Raw genomic sequence first — 26,738 nt, forward strand, 5'->3', positions numbered from 1 at the left:
ATGTATCCATTCACAAATAGAGCTTTTTCTTCCTCTTGCACCCAACACTGTGTCACTCGCCCTGTCTCAGAGCAATGCAGAGCCACAACCCATGATTGTAATGGCCTCTCAAGGACGCGAGAGTGCCAACACAACACAATGCCCGCCACGAGCTTCTAGCCTCATGGGCTCTGGTCAAAACACGCCATCAGTGGCTACGGTGGCCGTAGTGCTAATGCACCCGCTGTGTGACTTCCTGGACGCGTGGAGGGCTATCCTGGGTGTTTCCCCATGGATATTGGGAATAATTCACCACGGAAATTCTCTTCAGTTGAAACGCAGACCTCCCCGCTTCAATGGCGTGGTCCCATAACTGACTTTGCCCCAAAACCTTCCCGTTCTGAGACAGGAAGTTCTCAGTCTGCACGAGAAAGGAGCGATAGAGCGCGTCCCTCTGAGCGAGCAGGAAAGCGGGTTTTACAGCCGCTACTTTATGGTGCCAAAGAAGGATGGTGGACTCCGTCCGTTTCTGGACCTGAGACCCATCAACCATGTACTTCACAAGCATGCATTCAGAATAACAACGCTGAAACAGATCTTGGCACAGATACGGCCCGGGGACTGGTTCGCCTCAGTGGATCTAAAAGACGCGTACTTCCATATTCAAACGTGCCAAAGGCGCTTCCTGAGATTTGCTTTAGAAGGCACGGCTTATCAGTATTCAGTGCTTCTGTTCGGCCTGGCCCTGGCCCACTGCACCTTTTCAAAGTGTGTGGACGCAGCGCTTTCTCCCCTCAAATCGAGCGGAATGCGCATCTTGAATTATCTGGATGATTGGCTGATTTTAGCCCACTCAGTGTTTTTACAGAGTCGCACTATAACATATCTGTGAGTATGTTTGGACTCGATGTCGATGTGAGCCCATCTCTCTCAAGAGTGCATAGAGGCAATTTTATCGACTCTGCGGCGTTTCAGACCGGGCAGGTCGGTTTCACTGAGGGAATTTCAGAGGCTTCTGGGACTGATGGTGGTGGCTTCTTCCGTGTGCCATCTGGGTCTGCTGCATATGCGGCCGCTACAATTTTGGCTGAAGACTCGAGTTCCGCCGAGGGCGTGGTTTTCTGGCCACAAGTGCATTACAGTCACTCACAGTTGCGTCAGCAATCTGAGACCATGGAGCAGAAATTCCTTTGGGTATAGTGACGCAGCGCACCGTGGTCTCAACAAACGCGTTCAAACTTCAGGCTGTGGAGCAGTGTGCCTGGGCGTACCTTCCTCAGGCCTGTGGTCGGAGTCACAGAGAAGGTGGCACATAAACTGTTTAGAATTGGAAGCAGTGTCCTTAGCCCTACAAGCCTTTTGGTTGAACAACATGTCTGTGGTCTCGTACATAAATCGCCAGGGCGGCATGTGTTCCAGAGCTCTACTCAAACAGGCAGCGAGTCTCCTTTTCTGGGCGGACCACCACTTTCTCTCCATAAGAGCGGTGCACATCCCCGGTATCCTGAACCGTGGAGCGGACATGCTTTCGAGGAACGGGATTCCTCAAGGAGAGTGGAGGCTTCATCCAGGATCAGTTAAAATGATTTGGGATAGATTCGGGAGGGCGGAAGTGGGGGCGGAAGTGGATTTTTTTTTGCCACAAGCGAGAACACGCGCTGTCAGACGTTCTTCTCACTATCTCACTCCCTGCTGCCGGGAGATGCTCTGACATCGCGATGGCCGGAAGCCAGGCTTTACGCGTTCCCTCCAGTGAAGATTCGCCTATGGTGTTGTGCAAAATCTGGGAGGAGAGAGCGTCAGTTAAACTCGTGGCCCCGAACTGGCCGAATCAGCCCTGGTTCGCGGACCTGAGAGAGTTAGTGATGGCTCCCCCATGGCAAACCCCCTCAGGAAGGACTTGCTGTCTCAGGCAAATGGCACGATATGGCACCCCAGCCCCGAGCTGTGGAACCTTCATGTGTGGCCACTGCAGGGAGCTGATCATAGCCTATGTTTGATCAATTTAGTCTTCTCAAATCATCATGACCGGGCACAAATTAACGCAGAGGCAGGGGCCTCTTATTGGTCAGACTATTTTTTTTCAGCACAAACAAAAAGCCCTCATTGGCCCATAAGAAACATAAAATGAGGATTAGTTGCAGAGCTTTTGACAAAATGAATGTCTTACATAGGCGGAGGGTGAACCAACTCAGGGTAAGACTAAAAGCAGCCAAATCTGTTAACTACAAACATCATAAGCCTGTCTTTTTAGGCAAGAACCAGACACGGGTGTCATGTAGGCAATTGATAATTACATAACGTTTCCTTTCCATGGTTATTCAAAAGGTGAATAAATTATGTAGGCCTACATGTAAACCCCTCTCTCCTGGGTCCTCACCACCACACCTCGTACTCGCTCCGAGTGGGCCTCGAACCCAGGTCTCCGGCATGGGAGGCGGACCACTAACAAGGAGGCTAAATGACTACAAACACAAGCATCAGTCGCTAGTGCATCTCTTGAGATCAGGGGAGTGAGGTTTACCTGCACAGCACCTACTCGCTGGCCTCCGTTACATACAGACAAGACATTATCTTGAAAAATTATTGTTCATGCTACCATAAGTCCCGTGTTGTGCCAACAGTGAAGCATCCTGAGACCATCCATGTGTGGGCTTTTTAACCAAGGGAGTGGGCTCTTTCATAATTCTACCCAAAAACACTGCCATGAATAAAGAATGGTATGAAAACGTCCTGCAAGAGTGACTTCTTCCAACGATCCATGAGCAATTTGGTGATGATCCATGCATTTTCCAGCATGATGGAGCACCATGTCACAAAGCAAGAGGGATAAAAAAGTGGCTCAAACATCATTACATTGAAATTTTTGGTCCGTGGCCAGGCAACTCCCCGGATCTCAATCCCATAGAGAACCCGTGGTCAGTCCTCAAAAGGCGGACCCATACCATAACCCCACCGCCAACATTGACATCAGCAAACCGCTCACCCAAAAGACACCATACATGCTGTCTGGCATCTGCCCTGTACAGTGAAAACCGGGATTCATCCGTGAAGAGAACACTTTGGAACCCTTTGGAGACGGCTTATTGTAGAGAAATGAACATTCAATTCACGGGCAACAGCTCTGGTGGGCAAGCCAATTGCATGCTCCCTCAAAACTTGCGACATCTGTGGCATTGTGCTTTGTGATAAAACTGCACATTTTAGAGTGGCCTTTTATTTAGCTGTTGTTAGTGGGACTTTTGTTAGCTCTCGATAGCGCCACACACGGCTGCTTCAGTGCTTGGCTCTCCAGTGTTTGTACTGTTTTTGTTCGTTTTTCCTGTTTTTTGTTTATCAAACAATCAGTTTCACCAGGGATGAACTGCTGACTATTCGGCAGAATACACCACAAAATCTTTTACCGGATTTCAATTATTTGTCTGTTTTACTGAACGTTGTTGTCGGCAGAGCAGCGGCGCTGATCAAACGCTTCAGGACGCGATCTTTTACCGGGAAGAGAGCCGGTGCGCTCGGCGGGACATGCTTTTACATCAATGAACGGTGGTGTACAGATGTAACTGTGTTAAAGAAGATGTGCTGTTCAGATCTAGAAGTGCTCTTTTTTTAACTGCAAGCCGTTCTATTCACCACGGGACTTTTACTCGTTCATTCTTGTGAGTGTTTACATCCCTCCGCAAGCGCACGTAAGCCTGGCTTTACAGAAACTCGCTGATCAGATCACAGAGACAGAACAACAACACCCGGACTATGTTTTAATCATTCTTGGGGACTTTAATAAAGCCAATCTCTCCCATGAACGGCCAAAATACAGACAGCATGTTACATGTCCCACCAGAGACAGTAACAAACTAGATCACTGTTACACCACAATAAAGGATGCATATCACACTGTTCTACGAGCAGCTTTGGGGCAGTCTGATCACTGCCTGGTTCATCTTATACCAACCTACAGGCAAAGACTTAAATCTGCTAAACCTGTAGTTAAGACTGTAAAGAGATGGACCCATGAAACAGAGTGGGCTTTAAAACCTGTTTTGACCTCACTGATTGGAGTGTTTTTGAAGCTGCTACCACCGATCTGGATGAACTTACAGAGACTGTAACATCTTATATTAGTTTCTGTGAGGATATATGCATTCCTACCAGGACTTATTTAACATTCAATAATGATAAGCCATGGTTTACAGCAAAACTCAGACATCTTCGTCAGGTTAAAGAGGGTGCCTACAGAAATGGGGATAGAGTCTTGTATAATCAGGCCAGGAACACACTGAACAAAGAGATTAGAGTGGCTAGTGAGGTCAACCAAGATGGCGGCGTGTGAACAGTGCGAGGCTCAGCGTCCCTCCAGTTTTTGCAAATTACTTCTTATTTTACTAGTTATTTTTAACTCGGTTGTTCGACATAGCTTCGCATTAACCTTTTACAACTGTCACACACTATACACAAACACCGATGTGGATACAACACTAGATCTTCATCTACTACCTCCCGAATTACTCCGATCCCCGGGCTCGAGTGAATCAGCCAGTCCGACAGGAAGTGCCTGTCATCGGCTCTGAGAACAACTCTCCCCAAATTTTATCAAAATGTTTTTTGCCCGACAAGAGGAGACAATACTCTTTATCATGTTTATACAAACATCCCTGATGCTTACAAAGCAACTCCCCTCCCCCACGTTGGACAATCTGATCACCACTCCCTTTTCCTGCTACCCAAATACACCCCAATCATCAAACGTGTGAAACCCACTGTGAGGGCTGTTAAAGTTTGGCTGGAAAAAGCAGACTCTTCACTACAGGAGGAGTTCCAGAACACACACTGGAATTTGTTTGCTTGTCGGGCCACACTGGACTCCCACACAGATGTCAATACCTACACCACCTCTGTTCTGCATCATATCAATGAATGTGTTGGCAAGGTAACCACCCATAAAGCAATTAAAATGTACCCCAATCAGAAACCCTGGATGAACAAGGAAATACGGCTCCTGCTGAAGGCACGTGACGCTGCTTTCAAATCTGGTGACCGTGATGCCTACAGCTTATCCAGGTCCAATCTGAAGAAGGGAATTCAATCTGCTAAATACAACTACAAACTGCGCATTGAGGCAGATTTAAAAATGACACTCGGTGCATGTGGACAGGCATCCATGCCCTCACAGACTACAAACCAGAAAACAGCACACCCCCAACCAGCAATGCCACCTTCCCAGATGATCTAAACTACTTTTATGCTCGCTTTGATCGTGAAAACACAGAACCACCCATCAAAGCTGTGCTCACACCAGATGGCCTGCCACTCACACTTTCCACCAGTGACGTGTGCTCCACCTTGTGTAAGTTGAATGCTCATAAAGCTGCCGGCCCTGATGGCATCCCTGGTCGAGTGCTTAGGGCCTGTGCAGAACAGCTGGCTGAGGTCTTCACCAACATTTACAATGGCCCAAGCCATTGTTCCCAACTGCTTCAAAACAACCACCATTGTACCTGTACCAAAACATGCTGGTGCAGTGGCCCTCAATGACTTCCGCCCAGTTGCTCTTACTCCCATTTTTGCAAAGTGTTTTGAGAGGCTGGTCCTCTCCCACCTGAAAACATGCTTGCTCCCTACACTGGACCCATACCAGTTCGCCTACAAATCCAACAGGTCAACTGAGGATGTCATCGCCTCAGCTCTCCACTCTGCCTTGATGCACCTGGACATAACCAAGACATATGTCAGGATGCTATTCATTGATTTTAGCTCCGCCTTCAATACTGTTATCCCATCCAAGCTGATCACCAAGCTCTGTGATCTTGGCATCAGCCCCTCCCTCTGTAACTGGATCCTGGACTTTCTCACCAACAGACCACAGTCTGTTAGGATCAGTAACCACAACTCCTCCGTCCTCACTTTAAACACTGGGGTACCACAGAGCTGTGTGCTGTGTCCAATCCTCTATTCCCTTTTCATCCACGACTGCATACCTTTGCATGGCTCTAACTCCATAATCAAGTTTGCAGATGACAACATGGTGGTAGGCCTGATCAGCGGAAATTATGAGACATTCTACAGGGACAAGGTTCAGCATCTAGCAATGTGGTGTGCCAACAATAACCTTGCACTCAACACCCAAAAGACCAAGGAGCTGAATGTAGACCACCGGCGGACTAAAGGTTAATCTCTCTGAGGATCTTTCCTGGACCTTCAATACCTCCATACTGATTAAAAAGGCACACCAGCGCCTTTACTTCCTTAGGAAACTAAGGGAAGCTCACCTGTCCCCCAACATCTTGCTGAACTTTTACCGCTGCACTATTGAAAGCATTATCACAAACTGCATCACAATGTGGTATGGCAACTGCACAGTTTCAGACCAGAAAGCCCTCCAGCAGGTGGTGAAAACTGCCCAATACATCACTGGTGTCGGGCTACCCTCCATCAAAGACGTTTACCACAAACGCTGCCTAAGGAGAGTGAGAAGCATCAGCAAAGACTCCTCTCACCCCAGTCACAGACTGTTCACTCCTCTCCCATCGGGGAGATGTTATAGGAGTCTTCGCTGTCGCACCAGCAGACTCAGGAACAGTTTCTTTCCCTCAGCGGTCAGCCTACTGAACTCCAATCTCAGGCGCTGAACACTACATCCTGAATGGACCACCTTATGCTTTAAAAATGAACCGAACAATAACCTGTCTGCAATCCTCACTCACAAAGTTCTTATTATTCCCTCTGTTTTTGCACATTTCCTTGCACATTTCTACCTCCAGATGCCATTTGCACTGTTATGGTCATCGGCCATATATAAACTTGCTATTTACGTACCTCACCGTATAATGCACCTTCTTTTTATACTTACTGTACAATGCATCTTCTGTTTATACTTTTTTTGCACCGTGTTGTGTGTACAGTCATTTGCATTGAGCTGGTCTCTCCCCTCCTACCTCATAACTTGAACTATATGTCATAAAGCTTAGTGTATATTCACACATTCTAAATTTATTTTATATACTTTGTTATTTGCACTTCTGATTAGATGCTAACTGCATTTCATTGGCTCTGTACTTGTACTCTGCACAGTGACAATAAAGTTGAATATAATCTAATCTAAACTAAAAGGACCTACGCTAAAAAGTTGGAAGATCAGTTCACTTCCAATGACTCAGCTTCAGTGTGGAAAGGGCTGAGAGCTATCACAAACTACAAGATACCACCCCCCTACACTGAGGCGAACCAAGAACTTGCTAACGACCTGAATGAGTTTCATTGTAGATTTGAAACCCCTCACACCCATTCTGACCATCTCCCTACACAACTGCTAACACCTCCTGCAATCCCCCTCTCCCCCCTCCTGCACTTCATATCAGTGAGGATGATGTGCGCCAGGTCTTTAGGAAGAACAAAAGAAGAAAAGCACCAGGCCCAGATGGTGTTACACCAGCCTATCTGAAAACCTGTGCTGACCAACTGGCCCCCATCTTTTCGCAGATCTTCAACAGTTCTCTGGAGTTGTGTGAAGTGCCTTTCTGCTTCAAATGCTTCACCATCATTCCTTGTTCCAAAGAAACACAAGATAACAGGACTTAATGACTACAGATATTGACAAAAAATATATCTCAATATTTTCTGGGATTTCATCGATAATAATAATTAGATGATATTTAATTTTGCTGAGTGTGGTATTGTGCTGATATCTTAAGGACTACCGTGGACAGCTGACTTCCAAAATTTTTGATATTCTGCATATTCTGTGTGGTGATCAGTTCACAATAGTGATAGAAATTAATCTTTTCCAATAAGTTTAAATAGATTTTTTATTACCTTTTATGGGCATTTTCACCTTTATAAAACCCTTTTTCTAAAAGTGTGCATCATCTTTTCAGTCAAATTCTTAAATTGAATCGGTCAATTCGAATAATAAGTCATCTGGGTTGTTATCGAGCAGATTAAATCAGTATTGACAAAATTAATATTTGCAATGCAGAGAAAACACAGAAGTTACATTAGAATTGGAATTTAGGTGTATTTTTACACAGTGTTTAATGCAGGACATGAAGGTATTTAACCTGCAGTTACAAATGCATTAATACTGTTTTGATATTTTAAACATTAAACGTTGAATACTGATATTTGAAATTATAAAAAAAAAATTGATATTTTTTTTTTAAAATGTAAATTAAAACTGTCAGTAGGCAGCAAGTCACTGTTAATAAGTGAGTCATTGTGATCGAACTGAATTATTTAAACGGTTGATTAATTCAGAAACCAAACAGCTTCATGTTGCTCAACACAATACCTGAACAAAAATCTCGGCGATTTCAATGGTGAGTTGATTCTAACTTAAACAACTCTGATTAAAACAAGTTGAAATAGAAACGGATCTCCCGAGCGCAAACCATAGCTCACTGGCAACCCTTACCAAAAAGTGGTATACTTCAAGTTTATTTACTTAAGTATACTTAAGTAAAGTTCAAGTATATTTTGAAGTATACTTTATGTAGCAAGTATACAAATATCAGTATTCTAGTAGTATACTTGTAAGTGTACTATTTCAATACTCCTTGGGACTAAATTGGCCCACTTTTTAGTATATAAATGTATACTTTTAAGCAGTGGCGCAAAAAGTGGGTATGCGCTATATGCGGCGCATAGGGGCGCCGCACCATGGGGGGCGCCAAAGCGATGGTTAATTTTTTTTTTAATAATAAAAGTTATTTAAATTTATATAAAAGTTATATATAAAAATGTTATATAAATTTTAGAGGACTAACAGGCTAGAGTAGGCGCCGGTGCCCTCATAAGATTCCATCATAGAATTTAGACATAGAAGGGTAATATCGAGAGTGGGCGGGGCGCCGTGAGCGCTGAGTGAGCAGCAGTAACGTTAACGAGTTGTTGTTGAAACTCGAAAAAGATGGATAAAGCAAAAAAGCTATCTGGGGCTAAAACTAGAAAAAGAAAGAGGGAAAAGGAGATGGCATGTCAGGGGATGCAACAGCAGCTAAATAAGTGGATGGTGAAAGGCAACAGGTAGGATTTAAAATGAGACGTCTATGCTTGGAGGCTTGTAAATACTGTACGTTATTCATGTTAACAGAGTAGCTAGCGTTTGCTAACACTGGGAATGTAGCAGACAGAATATGTGGCTAGCTTAGAATATGCAAAACCGAGGTTGCTGAGCTGAAAACTGAAAAATATAAGGTAGCATTTACAATAAATGACAAGAATCTGGAAAGCAACTTTAATATCTCTGGTTTACTGTGGAATCATGCATATATTTGCTACCAAACTTGCAAATATTATTGTTGACTGACAAGTGTTTACTAACTTACTGCAAAATAATGTTGCTGATATCTACATTTTGATAGATTTTGGTTAAACCCTATGGTACCAATCCCATGCATGCCATATCTCAATTTTATTTAAGTAAAATAACAACTGGTAAATATAAGGTAGCATGCACAATACATGACTAGAAGCTGGAAAACATTACTTATGCAATAAGGCTGGTTTATCATGGAAAAAATAGATTATTATTATTATTTTTTTTTTACCATTAGCTGTTCATGTTAACTCAGCTGTGCTGTCAGACATACAGGCTACAGTTACATCTGCTGGGTGACATGTAAGCTGTAATTAGCTGTAACACATCTCTCTCTCTATCTTTAAAGATCTGTGCTAAATTTTGGGGGGGTGCCAAAATGTTTTGCTGCATACCCCCCTAACACTGGATAGTTGCTCCCCTGCTTTTAAGTATACTTTAAGTATAACAGTAGCAAACTTTGAGTACACAACTAATTTACCTCTATGTTTGTAGTTTGTACTGCAATTATACTGAAAGTGAACTTATAGGTATACTGACAGTTTACTAATTACTTTGTACACTTTGAAGTATAGTCTCAGTAAACTACTAATTTAGTAGTTTTATACTGCAAGTATACTCATAAGTTTTCTTTTTAGTGAACTTTACATCATACTTTAAGTATACTACTACTGTATGTCCCTATTTAGGTTTTAGTTTGTATATATTTTGTTATATGAATATCTGAACATACAAAACATCCAAAGAAAGAACATGGTATCTGCTTGTAAACAAAAAAAAATTATTCTAGCTTCATGCATTCTTTTTTAAAACACTTTAATGTGGGTAAGTTTCATAAAAAAAATAAAGATATAACATTTTGTACAAAAAGCTTAAAAAAAGACTATGAATTGGATTCAGAATGATAATTAAAACATAGATGGAGTCGATCAACACCCCAAAGCTTGACTATAATTATTACCTCTTCATTGGTCAACATTTTATTCCACAACGTTACAGTTTTGATGCTGTTTCTTTTTCTTCTTCACTTGTATTTTTTTTTGGAAATTCCGTACAGAAGATGTGTACCAGTGCCCTCTACCATATGACAATGAAAACATGGATTCTAGGAGCACAAGTATAGTTCAAATATATTAAGACTTTTTGTAAGTATAAGTCAAGTATACTTAAATGTCATTTTTAGTATATTTCTGAGAAGTACATAAAAAGTAAACTAAAAGCATACTTTCCTATTTTTTTGTTTAAAAGAAGTATACTAATAGCACACTTGAATAAACATCTTTTTCATAAGGGAAACGCCAAATCTGCAATGAAGTGCCATTAATACAACTTTAAGGGTGCTATTGATTTCGTTTGCTCTAGTACCCCCGTAGAACCGGGCTTGCATCTGGCCTGGGCTGAAATGCAGGGCTCTAATTGACATGACGTCCGACCTACCTGAAAACCTCAAATTACACTTCTATTTAAATTTCAATTACACTATATTCACTTTTATTATATTGTTCAGAATGAGATGAGGAGGTTCAGTGTGCACCAAAACATGTTATATTCTCTGAAAGTAAAAACTAAAATGTTTACCTGTTAACCTAAAGAACGCTGTAGATTTAAATACATTTGCCCACAGACAGGTCAAGAACATTAAAATTCTATGCTAATTGTTGTAATGACAGAACAAGCAATTTTCATATTTAAATAGCCCATTTTCATTGAAGATGCTTTTGGAAATTGTATCATGTTGCATGTCATAATGAATGAAACGTACTTGTAAAAATGGGAAAACAAAAATCACAAGGTGCGTGGACAACAATAAGATGTGAACATGATTATCAACTTAATGAAGAAGCCTCACCACTTCTGTTTAACAGAGCAGAGTCTAAATATTTCTTAAAACACTTACCTTTATTGAGACAGCTGTGATAAAATGTGAGCTTTCACAAGCTCTGTATGTCTGTCTGGTTTGGCTCTGCATCATCACACTTTAAAGCTGCATTCACACTTTAACATGATGCCGAGCAGTGCAAACTTTTCATATTCAAATAGCTCATTTCTATGGCAAGCCGTTTTGACTTTTTTTCATTCTCAGGATTATGTATTCTTGATATCAACAATTAAATTTTCACTAGTTAAAATGTTTATTCTTGATATCAGGAATTAGATTTCTACTAGTAACAATTGCTATTTTTTGATATCAGCAATTACATTTCCACTAGTAACAATGTTAATTCTTGATATCAACAATTCAGTTTTCACTAGTTAAAATGCTAATTCTTGATATCAGGAATTAGTTTTCTACTAGTAACAATTGCTATTTTTGATATCAGTAATCACATGGTTACTAGTACAGATGTCTATTCTTGATATCAACAATTTAATTCTTGATATCAACAATTTAACTGTCACTAGTGACAATGTATGGCAAGTCGAATTGACTTTTATTCATTCGCAGGATATGTATTCTTGATATCAACAATTCAATTTTCACTAGTTAAAATGTTAATACTTGATATCAGGAATTAGGTTTCTACTAGTAACAATTGCTATTCTTGATATGAACAATTCAGTTTCCACTAGTAACAATGTTAATTCTTGATATCAACAATTCAATTTTCACTAGTAACAATGCTAATTCTTGATATCAGGAATTATATTTCAACTAGTTAAAATGTTAGTTCTTGATTTCAATAATTTTTAACCTGGGAATGGCAATAGGCTATGGCAAGCCGAATTGGAAAAGCAGAGAAAAGCAGAGAAGCACTCACTGCTCTTAACTAAGTAACTTATGTAACTTTAATAGGTAATTGTGTAAGGCTGGAGTCGGACCGTCTGGACTGAGGGACGACTTCTCACTAAGAGAACAAAGGACTTTCCTGAATGAATGTGTAGACATTTGAAGGGGCCATTCACACCTCACAGGAGAGCATTACTACACAAATATCTACATGGCCTCCCGGATTAGAACCGGAACTAAATTTTTGCAACACAGATTGCTATAGATTAGACTCCATTCATCTCCCAGACATGAGCACAGAACACACACCTCCACCACTGCATAATCACCTCATATAGACTATCCAGTCTGTACACTACACGCAGAAGACAATGATGGCTTAGATGGTAAATGTGGTACAAATGTGGTACTCCACTAAAGATCTATTGTCCATTTTCACATTGACAGAACCACATAGCCTCACACACACAGGACAACAAAATTAATCCCATGCAAAATATGTGTCTGCAAACTCATGGAACAACACTGTAACACATATTTGCACGTCTAGTCTCAGATGGATGGTGTAAATTTTGAACACAGAGGCAGACAAGCCTTTAAAATTTAAACTATTAAATATTTCGGATTGTTATTAGGGTGGTTGACAAGCCAAAGGGGCCCCTGGTTTCCCAACACATCACTAATAATAAAAAAAAAAAACCTTATCAAAATTATTAAATGTGAAGTGACTGCACTTCATTTCTATCAACCAATCATAAAATGTACAATTTTACCAAACCATCAACTGTGACTTAGCCTGCATATCAGATACTCTCTCTCACACACACACACACACACACACACACACACACACACACACACACACACACACACACACACACAATAACAAGCACGAAAAAAAAAGAAAAAAAAACTGTTACAAGGGTTTCAGGGTATTCATTATATAAATTTTATAAATATTGTTATTAGTGTTTTTTTTGAATTTTTAGAAATACTTGATTTGCTTGCATTGGAAGATTTCTGAATGAACAATGTGATTATTATATATACCTTCATAAATGTGATTGGATTATTATTATTATCATATGTTTTATTGATGCATATTATTATTATTATCATATGTTTTATTGATGCATACCATTTTTATAAATATGTGAGTTACACTGGCTTTTTGCTACTTTTCATTTAATCCACCCAGACCAAGTTTATCCAAATTCCACTCTCTATTGGCATGGTAGTAAAAGATCAGGTAATTAAATGGGAACACCTCACTAGATATATGACTTTAAAGGGTACTGAGACCTTGTTTACCAGTCGCACTTGTTTTCATGAAACTCACAATTATGTTGTCTGTACATGTAACACACTACAAACTTTCTGTCCCAATGATACTGAACTCATAGATGTTCAATCATTACATGGCCATTCAAATGCTGTTCAAGTGTCTCATACACAGTGGTGCATCATCAGTGAGATGAATCCTTTTACATATGGAGGACTGACCTGCCCTGCTAATCACTCCTTTTGCTTGGAAGTGACAGAGGACTTTTCTATGGGTCAGATCATCATCCTTGGAAGGACGCCACAGGATGCAGAAGTCTCCCCATGGTGGGACGACACCTTCTATGAACACGGGACACAAGCTTTGGTCGAGATGATGAACTTAGTACAGAAAGTCATCCTTCAAACTGAATACCACCTCTCTCAAGTGCAAGTGGAGACAAACTTGGCGTGAAAGACTGCACAGATTCTGTCTAGCTCATCTACTCGATCGACTCAGACTGCATACACTTGGTGGGACTGGATGCTTCGAGGATGTGCTATTGGAAGCACACTCATCTTCTCCTTCATACTCTTCCAATGTTGCTACTTCAGATACCTCATCGGATCGATAAAGTCGTCCACCAATGCTATCCTGACTCTAAGTCCCCTACAACTACCCATTTTACAAAGACTGAAGTGACACCGCCAGAACCTTTGTGAATGGCCAACGGTGCCAAAGGGGGAAAAACTGTAAGGCTGGAGTTGGACCGTCTGGACTGAGGGACAACTTCTCACTAAGAGAACAAAGGACTTTCCTGATAATTAACATTTGAACACTCTCTTCAACACCCTCCTGCATAAGTAACAGTGCCATCGGAGACGCACCACGCCTAGCAGTTCAACCTCACCATCACACTCCCTCCTCACACAATGATCCCCATCGTTTCTCCCTCACCTGAAACTCACTCTGAAATCTATGCAATGTTAAGTGTATACAACAAGTGAATATATATGTTTGGTATCATTTGAAATGTCTCAGTGTGCCTGGTACAATGGTCTCAACCTTACAAAAGTAGACTAAAAGATAATACAGACCCTAAGAGTCAAGAGATATTTTGATTACTGTAATGGGAGTGCCCTTTTCCAGGGTCTTCCATGTAAATTACCTTCTGTTCCCTTTGAGGTGTAAACTACACTGGTCTGGGACCTGACTTAATCAAAGTCCAATTGTTAGTTTCTGTCCTCATCTTGGGGGATGTTTGTCTTGGTCTGAGGTATTTAAAGGATTGCAGCAAAAGGATCAGCGTGATTCTGTAGCCAGAAAGCCCGTAGTGTGGTGTGTGTCTCTTCACTTCATACTATGTATTTCACTAGTCAGGTATGCATCTTTCACTCTTAGATTCATCTTTGAGAATTTGATGTCTTGTATTGATTTGATATCTTTGAATTGGGTATGTAATTGGCAGAATACATATTTACCTGACTGATAATAAATTATTACATTTGATTTTATTCTGTTTTACTCTGTAATTATTGACTCTAGTAGATTATGTTGTATCCTTGTTAGAGACTTGAGCACCTGAATGAACGAGTACAATAATATTAAAGAATAAATAGAATAACCAAATGTAAGAATAATAATAATTAGAGGCAGACAAACAACCAATTTGCCTTTCAACCTAAATTCGAGGTCATACTAAAATGGAGTCAGATTAGATCATTAAATGGAGTCAGATTTGAGTTTAACCTAAATTGAATAACTCTACGTGCTGTAAAGACTGAACACGCAGGAAACCTTCAGCCAGCACCGGATACCTTCCTTTGACCGTGTGCATGGACCTTACAATTGTGTATGTTTATTTCGTAACACAGTTTTCATAAGCACTGTAAAATACTGTTTATTTATGACATTTGTATCTTTGTATCTAATGGTCTCTCTGTGTTACGAAATACCCAGGAGGCTGAGGATAACAGAAAGACAGTTTTATTCAGGCACAAGAAGAGGAGCGGGTAGTGCTGGGAAAAGTGATATGGAGACTGGCAGTGATGAATGGATCCGTAGTAGAGGGGTAGAGATGTCAAGGTAGGGAGGTGTACCACACACACGCACGGAGATGGCTGGGAACTTCTGGAGATCGCTGGAGAGAGGTAAGTAGAGATAAAGTTAGTCCTTAGAGTTAGCATAAAGGCAAGACCTTGTTGCGAACGAGACTGGACGCTGACTGATTGCGTGTGTGTGGTATTTGTAGTGCAGAGGTGATTGACTGTTGATGAGGGTCAGGTGGAAGTGCTCAGTACTCAGGTGAGGGCGTGCACTGTGATTGAATGGAGGTGGAACCTCCGGAACCTCCCACTCCGGTAGTAGAGGCGTTGACTTCAACGACGAAGGGGCGGTTGGGGTCAGGATGGACCAGGAGTGGAGCGGTCGTAAATGCCTTCTTGAGGGAGTTGAAGGCCTCTGTGGCGGCTGGAGTCCAAGAGAGTGATTTTGGCTTATTCCGGAGGAGACTAGTGAGAGGGCTGGTGAAGGCACTGTAGTTTTGGATGAAACGTCTGTAGAAATTGGCAAAGCCAAGGAATCTTTGGAGTTTCTTGGTGGTGGTAGGTATGGACCAATCCCTTACAGCATTTACCTTCCCCTCGTCCATCTGGATGCCACTGCTGTTGATGTTGTAACCAAGGAACTGCACTGAGGGCTGATGGAAGGAGCATTTCTCGGCCTCAGGCATTGCAGGACCTCCGCAACGTGGCGACGATGTTCCGCTAGGCTCCGGGAGTAAATGAGGATATCATCAATGTAGACGAGGACGAACTTATGGAGGAACTCCCGGAGCACCTCATGGATGAAATCCTGGAATACGGAGGGGGCGTTAACAAGTCCATACGGCATCACGCAGTACTCATAGTGGCCAGTAGGGGTGATGAAGGCTGTTTTCCACTCGTCCCCCTCTCGTATCCGGATGAGGTTGTAGGCGCTGCGGAGGTCCAACTTGGTGAATACAGTGGCACCACGGAGATGTTCCAGGGCAGCTGGGACGAGGGGAAGTGGGTATCGGAACTTGACAGTTATGTTGTTAAGAGCCCGATAATCGATACAGGGTCGTAAGCATCCGTCCTTCTTTTCAACAAAGAAGAAACTCGAAGCAGCAGGGGAGGTAGATGGACAAATGTAACCCTGGGCCAGCGCCTCCTTGATGTACTCCTCCATGGCCTTCTCCTCCGGAATGGAAAGGGGGTAGATCCTTCCTTTAGGCACTGGTTCACCCGGAAGCAGATCGATGGCACAGTCCCACGGCCGGTGCGGAGGCAGCTTGGAAGCCTGTTTGGGGCAGAATACGTCACTGAAGGGGGCGTAGCATGTTGGGATGGAGATGGATTGGTTCTCCCCCGGGCTCTCAATTGAGGTAGTACAAACTGCAAGAGGTGCAGGGGTAGGTTTGGCTGGGACAGGACAACCAGTGATGCAGCTCTGGAAACAGGAGTCGACCCACTTCAGAGCTGACGGCCTCTGGTCGGCAGAGTGGTGAGTTGGGATACGCCTGGCCCTGGTGCTCTTCTAGGCATGACTGCATACGGGTGGCGAGTTGAATGAACCGTTCAAGCCCGATGGTATCCTCGTATGCAGCGAGATGCAACCGCACTCGAGGTTCCAATCCCTGACGGTAGGTAGTCAGCAAGGCCTGTTCGTTCCATCCACTGGTGCCCGCTAGAGTCCTGAACTGAAGAGTATATTCATTGACAGACATTTTTCCCTGTTTAAGGTTATACAGCTTCTCACCAATAGACGAGTCCCAAGCTGGTCTGCCAAAAACTTCTCGGAAATGGTCGGTGAAGCTGGAATAAGACTGGATAACTGGGTTATTCTGAGTCCAAATTGAATCTGCCCACAGAAGTGCTTTACCTTGCAGTTGAGAAATCACGAATGCTACCTTGGATCTCTCGGTTGGGTACAAGTGCGGTTGCATCTCCAGGACCAGCGAGCATTGAAGAAGAAAACCGCTGCAATCCTCCGCCGAACCAGAGTAGGATGCCGGCCGGGCCATGGGACTGGCGTGCACGGCAGGTGAGGGAGTGCTGGCGTTGTTGGCTTGCTGGTGTCAGGGATGCGGGTAGAGTGGTGAGTGTCCGACGTAATGCGTCGACCAGGTCTTGGAAGGGATCCGTGAGACTCATGCTTGTGCCGATCGGTGTAGGTCCGGTCTTCTGTTACGAAATACCCAGGAGGCTGAGGATAACAGAAAGACAGTTTTATTCAGGCACAAGAAGAGGAGCGGGTAGTGCTGGGAAAAAGTGATATGGAGACTGGCAGTGATGAATGGATCCGTAGTAGAGGGGTAGAGATGTCAAGGTAGGGAGGTGTACCACACACACGCACGGAGATGGCTGGGAACTTCTGGAGATCGCTGGAGAAAGGTAAGTAATACATATTTTTTTATTATTTTATTATTATTTTATTTTTGCAATACATATTTTCCATGGTCATATCTATAATTTTATTTGCAACACTGATTTTATTTTGCGTGTCAGTCTAGTTTGAGCTTGTGCTGCCGTTTTCCCTTTGTGCTTCATTTTTCTGCGCATCTCACTTTGTGGTGCTGTTTTGACGTGGGGGTGGAGTCAAGGGATGGGGGCGTGTACAACATGCCTCCCTTGAGAAGTGACGTCATCGGCCCGAGACGCAGCTCACTGATCCAGGTACTGTCATGATGAGCAGAGGCTTGCGAGTGGATCGCTTCTTTTTATTCATTAGCATTAAAACATGCATGGTTTCGTTTTATTAACTTTATTAACAAATGTATATGTGTATTAGCAGTGTTTGCTCAAGTTAAAGAAGTTGTTACCGTGAACATCTGCTGTTTATTTCTCTCGATGTGCACACTTTTATAGCATTAAAATGTGTATTGTTTCATTTGGTTAACTGCATGTGTATTAACAGTGTCTGTTTAAAATCTCTTAACTTGTGGGAGGACACCAGCGCACAGAAGCGTTCTTTGTTCACATTAGTTCAGAGTTAGGCTACTGCTAGTTTTAACAATGCTTTTGGAAAACGCAGCCCTGAAGAGTTTTGTAAACAATAGCCTATACTGTAAAAGCCTGACATGCCAATAAAGATTTTTTTACTGGAAGTGCACTTTAGGGGATGAATTTAACAATAACTCTATAAATACCCTAACCCTATAATAATAAATACTAGAATTATAAATGAATAATTCGCTAGTTTCATTTGTAAATGAAAACATTCATTTATCAAAGAACGTAAATTAGGTAAGCAATACACAAATTAAAAGGGGAAATAAGCATAACAATAAATATAAAAATATAGCCCTATTTAATATAATATTATTATCAATTATTATATACGGTTAGCCTATATGAATAAATGAATGATGCATTTATATTGCGCTTTATAATGTATTGTTGTACACCCAATTCGCTGTACAATCATGTGGGGGGTCTCTCCTCAACCACCAGCAGTGTGCAGCATCCACTTGGATATATTATGTATATAATGATAAAAATAATAATAGCCTTATATTCACATATATTACATAAAAAGACACGATCAACGGACTGTGGGATGGATAAAAATATTTGATCAATCTCTGATAATCTCAGGTTGCTATGGTTACGCGGGTTTGTTTATGTATTAAACTCGTGGCAAAACTAAACCAAAAAGACTTGAGCTTCATTTTTTTTTATCTTACAATGACAGTCATTTATTAATTTATGCCAGGAGTTATGTAAATGAAAAACAAAGTCGAGATCGATATGAAACTTGAGTCGTAGACCTCTTTAATGATGTAAGTTATAGATTATGAAGTGAATTGCATAATTTTACATTAAAACTAGCAGTGACTCTGAACTAATGTGAACAAAGAACGCTTCTGTGTGCTGACGTCCTCCCACAAGTTAAGAGATTTTAAACAGACACTGTTAATACACATGCAGTTAACCAAATGAAACAATACACATTTTAATGCTATAAAAGTGTGCACATCGAGAGAAATAAACAGCAGATGTTCACGGTAACAACTTCTTTAACTTGAGCAAACACTGCTAAGTCAGAACAGCGCCACGCAAAGCGAGACGCGCAGAAAAATGAAGCGCGAGGGAAGGAAGGAGGCGGAGGATGATAATAGTATGATGAGAAGAATAATATAATTGTTGTTGATAATATTATTGTTGTTATCATGGAAAATATGTATTGCAAAATCATTGCTTTCGCGCTGTATCATTTATGTTTTGCAATTCTTTATTTTTGTTTGCAAAAAGCAAAATTATTTTCCTCAATACTTTCGTTTGTACTTTTATACTTTTATTTTCTTTTGCAAAACTTTATTTTTTTGCATATATATACGGCATTATTTTGACTCCATAGACAACGAGCTGACGGACACGACACAGCAGGAAACTAAGTCTCAGCATTCAAAATCTTCATTCAAATTTTATTAAGAATTTCAAACGATACATATAGTTTTGGTGCTTTTTAGTAGCGTGACCAGGATCATGTGCGCTCCCGCTTTGCCTCAAGTTCAAGCAAAACAGGACTGCGTTCTTATTAGCATGAAGTAAACACTGAAGGAACATCCGATCCATGTTGAAAGATACACTACAACTTACTGAATGTATAATGTATCATGTAATCACTCAACGAGTGTTTCAACTCAAAATCTACTCACTAGTGTCCATAAACTAGTGAGAAAAATGCAATGCAAAAATTACATTTATATATTTACTCATAATTGCTTTTTTAATTATAATTAATACAAATTTATAGATATAACGTTATTATAAAAATGGTCTAATATAAACTTGTATACAAAACTATTGTTAGGGTTCCCTGTATAGTTTAGTTTAGAAAAATTGAGAAAAAATAAAGTGTACGTTACCAGTCAAAAAGATTTTTTATTTTTTTTTGAGAATTCTCTTCTGCTCACCAAGCCTGCATTTATTTGATCCAAAATACAGCAAAAGCAGTAATACTGTGAAATACTTTTACTATTTAAAATAACTGCTTTCTATTTGAATATATTTTAAAATATAATTTATTCCTGCAATTTCAAAACTGAATTTTTAGCATCATTACTCCAATCACATGATCCTTCGAAATCATTGCTAATATTCAGATTTGCTGCTCAAAAAAAGTAATTATTATTATGTTGAAAACAGCAGAGTATTGTTTCAGGTTTCTTTGATGAATAGAAAGTTCAGAAGAGCAGCATTTATCTGAAAGTGATCAATTTAAAACATCTTTGTTAAATAAAAGTATTAATTTATATAATTCCCATTTTTTTTATACCAGGTTGGAGTTATACACTGATTTTCTGTCATGGACCTCCTGAATTAGCCTTGGCCACCCCTTGGCCACCCCATGTATAAAACTCTAGCTCCACCACTGTGTCTTGTGTTAAATTAGGATAACTGTTACATGTGTGACTATGTTAAATTTGTTTGTCTCCTGCATTGAACACTTGGCTATTTTCCATATAGCTACAGAAACCATGTACAGGAGCAGGGTTGCCATACAGCTACAATGTGATTCACAATTGCATTATCCTTTCTAAACTGGCTTCTAATTGTTTCATTATGTAATTGGCTTGATACAAATTTACCTGAATAATAATAAATTGTGGCGGAAATAGTGGTATTTCCGCAAATCTGCGTTCAGGTCAGATCATAAATATGCAGATGTCATTCCCGAAATTTGCAACGTGTGTATGGCTGAAAAACAAAGTTCTACATTTTAGAATGTAGAATGTCGTGGCCACCCTCCTTTGAGGCCATTTAAAATGCTAGACACGCCCCTGCCAATGGATGAACCATGGGGAACACCATTAGGGGCTTCTGATTTCTGACTGTCACTGGCTTAACATGGTGTAGCTCTTGTGGTTATAGGTAAAAATACACTTTTTGTTATGAGCATGCAGGGTGCAGCTACCTTAAAGGTATTATAACCACTCTGCATCCTCTAAGTAAGTTCAGGACTGACGAGTTTGTGTCCGTGGGTTCACTTATCGGCCAAGCAGTGGTGGAGGTAACAAATTACAACTACTCTAGCCTTCAGTAGCCAATAAAAATATCAGATCGTAAAGGAACCAATAAAAGCCCTGATATCTGAACTGGGAAAAGCCGCCGCTGCAGCAGGTGAAAAGCTGATCAGACAGTGAGGGAGCTCAGTGTAATTTATGGACTCAAAGCTTGGAGAAACAAACTACATGGTAGTGTTATTATAAATATCTATATTTAGATACCGATACTGAAATATCTGACACGGTTCCATTACTCATTTTCCAATACAATCTGCGTCTCTCTTTCCTTTAACCCTTCCTATAAAATGGTGTTAAGTCCTCAGATGTCTTAGCTGATTGGTTTCCTCTCTGACAGTTTGACACATCGTCCTCCTGTCAATTACAAAGTCTGAATTCCTGTAAGGGATTGCAGGTATTCTGCATAATTTTAATAACTCCCGTGCAGATGTGGCGAGCGCTTTATTGTAACATGAGAATACTGTCATGTAATCACAGAAAACGTCTCAGGTTACGAATGTAACCACGGTTCCCTGAGTAGGGAACGAGACACTGCGGTCCTCTAGGGGTCGCTATGGGAACACCCTCGTCGTGACCCCGTGTCTGAAGCATACAAATGAAAAAACACCAACGAGTTGGCCGGCGACAGCCTCTGACGTCACTACCGGTGCGACTATAAAACAGGCATCGGGAAAACACGTCATTCACTTCTTCGTCTGAAGCTTGCGTCCGAAGCATGGCAGGGAGCTAGAGGACGCAGTGTCTCGTTCCCTACTCAGGGAACCATGGTTACATTCGTAACCTGAGACGTTCCCTTTCAAGGGAACTTCGAACTGCGTCCTCTAGGGGTCGCTATGGGGAACAGTATACCCACGCCGGCCAAGCTGAGGGGAGTGCAGGCCAGAATCATGGCGAACACTAAGTACCAACTCTCTACCATTTCAATGGGAGTTGCCCCCGGGGACGTTTAGACGGCTGTCTGTGACAATACCCCTTACGGCCAAAGGCCTCAAGCTACATACCCAACTTAATTGTTAGGGCCTCGGCCCGGTGGTAGAGCTAAAGGCTTGGAATCAGGAAAGATTCCTTTAAAGGGATACAGCTAGGAACCTAGCATTTTATACTAAGTCTAGCCTGTCACACAGGGGCTACAGCTTGCTTCCGCAAAAGCTTGCTGAAGGAGCTGTCTCAACAGATCTCCAGTAGCAACACCCTGTTTAGATAGGTATCCGAGGATACATGGGTGGAGTGGCGCCCAAAATGAACGGGGCTTTTACCAGCTCAAGAAAGGGCACGAAGCAACCGCGCGAAGCCCTCACCATATAGGATTTTAAAAAGACGCAGAGTACTAGCATGCGAACTTACCATAGTGTGGAATTTCAGAAAGTGTGCAAAGACTTCACGTGCACACTTACCATATCATGGATTTTTAAATACTGTTCTAAGGAAGGGCTCTCGTGGCACTCTGATAGAGCAGCTCATAGATGGAATGGTGCATCTCAAAAAAGTATGTTTGAGAGTCATCAACTCGATCTGTGGAAATAATGCTGGAGCGCTCTGGGAAAAACAGTGAACTCAGTCTCATATGAGAGGAGGAACTCCTGAATACAGAGAAGCACGCTCATAGGCGACCCTTCTTGGGAAAAGGGGAGCGCTGCTAAACTACCACGAGAATCGCCCGAATAGCCCCTCATGTTGAGGGAAGCGATGCTTGAGGTGTATAAACGAATACACACTGGCTGAATGGAGCCCAAGGAACCATTTAAGTCTAATCATCTCAAGAAAGGGAACGAGGCGGAGCGCGTAACCCTTACCATACAGGATTTCAGAAAGTGCGCAGAGTCTTGCGTGCACACTTACCAATACGTGGATTTTTAGAAAGTGCGCAAAGTGTTCACGTGCACACTGACCACCATGTGGCTTTCAGAAAGTACACAGAGCTTAGCGTGTGTACCTAAAGGTTCCTAAGCATCGCAGAGGCGCTGAACCGCATGAGAGAGGCAAGCTCGAATTTTATAAACCTCTAGCGAGGGGAGCATCACCTGAGGCAGCATATACAAGAAGACTTCTGTAACTGCCACCTTCACTTCCCGCTGGATGCGACAGCACCTAAGCGGCCAGGAGACCCCTCAGGGTGACCTGGCCGGACATCCATGAAATTCCCTGCAGTGCTGTGCCAGGCCTGATGATCAAGGAGGCTCCCGCAGAAACCTGTGATCTCAGCTGCCTAATACCGGAACATGAAGCCGGATGGCTGGTGCTGACGAGTGTTTAGTAAACACTGTAACTGAGCACTGCAAAGGAAACTCACAGGGTTTATTAGTAGACACATAACCACCAGCAATTTACACATAAGTATATACAGAAAGGGTTATTTTTATACTCCCACCCTCCTGCGCTGGAGCCCCGCGCTCAAGGGGCGCTTCCTTTTAGTCCGGACCATCAGTAAGGTGGTTGCTATGAACATAGAACCAGCCAAAAACATTATAGGTCCAGCATAGGAGACTGTTATGCGTTAGAGGTTTCCACCTAACCTCGATCAGGTGGAGAGCTGGTGGTTACAGGGGAATTAGGAAGGGGAGGATAAAAGCAGAAGTTAAAAATCCCTAAAGGGAACGAGTAGATACCTCAGTATCACTCTGACTCAGACGAGAAAGCTGCCTCGTCTGGATCACATCCCTTAGGTTCTGCTTACCTCCTTGTGACCCACAATTCCTCTTAACCCTGCCCGTAGGTGGGGGAGGAGCGTGAGTCGCGACACTAGCCTTCTGTGCCCGTCTTTGATCCTCAGATCGAGACAGGCCAGGACCCCTATGTTGTTCGGGCTCAGACCTGGACCTTCGTGGAAGGAAGGATCTGGAAAGCAGCGGAGTGCGCCTTCGTCTCTCCCCGAACTTCTCGATCACCGTCTCAACGGAAATACCGAAAAGTTCAGAAGGCGAAGGCGAAAACCTGAGCATCGAGAAGAAAGCCTTTTCTTTCTTCCCGATGTCTGCCAGGTTCATCCACAGATGTCTCTCCGCCACCACCATGGCCGCCATAGTCCTGCGCTTGGCAGAGGCGGCCTGCTTGGTAGCCCGGAGAGAGGCCTGTGGTGCGGCGCAGCTCGGCTATCTGATCAGGAAAAAAGGCCTTAGCCTCTATCCAGGTCTCTCAGCAGATCAGTCTGATATGCTTGAAGCATTTATTTTGTAATAAAGCCACAGCCTGACCTGCTGCTGCGTATGCCTTGCCATTTAAGCAAGATGCATTGCTTGAAGGGGCTTAGATGGCAAGGGGGGAGATTAAGAGAGGATGTCTCCCCCGCAGAATGAAAGCTCTTTCTGCAGGGGGCATCCTCTCATAGCCGTTTCCCCCCGCGCATCGCCTCGATGTCGGCAAAACTCTTATGCCGAAACCGATGGATGCGAGAAGAAAACAGCCTCTTTCATTTCCTTTCGATCTCTATATAGAGATCAGGCAGAAATGGAAGGCTCACCTGAGCTGGAGGGCTATGGTTGGAAAGATAACGCTCATCGAGGTGCGATCCATAAACTCCAACAGCTCTACATACGCAGGGCAGGAGAATTGAGAAGGCTCAGCCTCAGCTTCTTCACCATCCTCAAATATCTCCTGCTTTTCCTGGGTAAAAACCCAGCAGAGCACTAACCTCAGTATCAGAAAGTGTTAAAGATATAACATCATCCTCCCGAGGCTCTCTCTCGTCCGCCGCCATTTTGTATTTTAGCGCGAAAGGGAAAGTCCCTCTTTAAACCATTCAGACAGATCCACCTGAAATTCTCACGAGCTCATTCTCCTCCGTGCCTCAGCAACGGCGGGTCCTGAACCGCGGGAGCAGATGGCTGCCTTTTTTTTTTTTTTTTTTTTTTGGAAAGAGAGAGAACGAGAGCGGAGCTTTTTTCCTTTTGAAAAAATGCTCGCAATGCACGCAGATTGCCTCCTCAAAGACATCGCGTGCGTGCTCTTTACCCAAACAAATCACGTAAAGCTCGTGTGTGTCATCAGGTGTCAAATAACGCCGACACGGATGCATACATTGTCTAAACGCTTGCTAGTAGTCGCCATGATAGACAGAGAAAGAGCGCTCTTACCGGTTCTTTCAGATGCACGCTTCAAACAAACAGTCAGTGAAGACGAAGAAGAGAATGACGTGTTTTTCCCGATGCCTGTTTTATAGTCGCACCGGTAGTGACGTCAGAGGCTGTCGCCGGCCAACTCGTTGGTGTTTTTTCATTTGTATGCTTCAGACACGGGTCACGACGAGGTGTTCCCCATAGCGACCCCTAGAGGACGCAGTTCGAAGTTCCCTTGAAAGGGAACTGGATGCGAGCTCTCAAATAGGCCTTACTTATACAAATGAACTGCTTGTGCGCAGACTATGTGCATTCGCGATCTCTCAGTGCTTTTAAAGTAGAAATTATTTCTCTTTGCTCCTATTAACTTTGTCAAAAGTTATCAAACATTCAGAATAGATCCAACACCTGACCGATGAAAATCCTTCTAGAAATTTTATTGGTTGCAAGTGAAATGCATAATGCATGAAATGTATAATTTTATTACTTACTGTGTACTTTTATTTTTAAAATTAAATTAAATACAGTTTGAAATCAAATTCGAAACTTGGTAACGAAACGTAGTTCATTTTTCAATTCGGCGCAACCTTACTTTTCCCATGGTTAGAATTGACAGCGACGCTGTCATCTGCGCGCTTGCGCAATAATCACAAGCTCCACGCGGTACGTGACAGAGGCTGGTAGCAGTCTGCAAAGCAATCATGGCAAGTGAGAAGCAGCCGACGCTAACTTTTGAGGGATGGAGGTATTCCCACTACTTCAAACTCGCACCGGTGTTGGAGAGCAGGGAAGCTTTATTGGCTGCTTTGACGTTGCCGAAATTTAAAGTTCGGTGGATAGGGGGAGAGAAGCGGCGCGTGCGCTGCTCATCGCGGAGTGTCGCACTCTACCCCATGATGCAGAGCCGGCTGAGAATAAAAACAGAGAAGTTGCAGCACACAGCAGCGCCAATGAGAAGGACTTTTTTTTTTCTTTTGGTGAGGAGGAGGAAGACGCAATAGGCTTTAGTGTAGACTCAGAAGTACTTGAGTACATGATATCAGGCTCAGAGTTAGAAGTTCTCAACCGTTTCCCCCGAGTGAAAGCTGTGTTCATGAAATACAACACTGCCATACCATCCAGTGCACCGGTGGAAAGGCTGTTCAGCCTGGGAGGTCTTGTGCTTACACCCAGAAGAAACAGACTTTCAGATAAACGTTTTGAAAGACTGCTCCTGATGAGGTATAATCACCCATTTTGTGCTGATTTGGAATAGGTTGCCTGCCACCCATGCTATAGACAACTCAAGCCTATGCCTAATATCCTCTTTTCTATCTGCCCATCATACTGTGAAGTAGGGCAAGCATATTCAGTTAACATAG

The 26,738-nt window shown here is 42.5% G+C and overlaps 1 protein-coding gene and 1 pseudogene across 2 annotated transcripts in view; one reads left to right on the plus strand and one right to left on the minus strand.

The window, feature by feature from the left end:
- LOC109057293 (period circadian protein homolog 2-like) overlaps positions 1 to 26,738 on the minus strand; it is a 368,217-nt gene that overhangs the window by 92,528 nt on the left and 248,951 nt on the right. The gene's annotated exons all lie outside the window — the stretch shown is intronic.
- On the plus strand, positions 6,312 to 14,172 carry LOC122134637 (annotated as a pseudogene).

Source organism: Cyprinus carpio, chromosome B2 (assembly GCF_018340385.1).
Source record: "Cyprinus carpio isolate SPL01 chromosome B2, ASM1834038v1, whole genome shotgun sequence".
In the NCBI taxonomy this organism is placed as follows: domain Eukaryota; kingdom Metazoa; phylum Chordata; class Actinopteri; order Cypriniformes; family Cyprinidae; genus Cyprinus; species Cyprinus carpio.